Genomic DNA, 208 nt, shown 5'->3' with positions numbered 1-208 from the left:
TATAAAATATTTACAGTGAGGACTATGCAGTGCTATTTTACATTTGAATATTCAGTTTCTGTATCTGGACACCTACAAACTTGAAAAAACATAAACATTGTGTAAATAGCACAAATAAATAAATAGAACGAACATACAAATTAAACTGTTTCAAACAGGGCCCACTGGTACAACCTGCACTGGGGCCCCGCAAACCCCAGCAACGGCC

At 37.5% G+C, this 208-nt stretch overlaps 1 protein-coding gene across 6 annotated transcripts in view; it reads left to right on the top strand.

Moving 5' to 3' along the window:
* LOC107661739 (putative bifunctional UDP-N-acetylglucosamine transferase and deubiquitinase ALG13) overlaps nt 1-208 on the top strand; it is a 20845-nt gene that overhangs the window by 19294 nt on the left and 1343 nt on the right. The window lies entirely within an intron of this gene.

Source organism: Sinocyclocheilus anshuiensis, unplaced genomic scaffold (assembly GCF_001515605.1).
Source record: "Sinocyclocheilus anshuiensis isolate Anshui unplaced genomic scaffold, SAMN03320099.WGS_v1.1 scaffold207, whole genome shotgun sequence".
NCBI lineage: Eukaryota > Metazoa > Chordata > Actinopteri > Cypriniformes > Cyprinidae > Sinocyclocheilus > Sinocyclocheilus anshuiensis.
The sequence above is the reverse complement of the archived record's forward strand: the minus strand, read 5'-3'. Positions and strand labels throughout refer to the sequence as shown.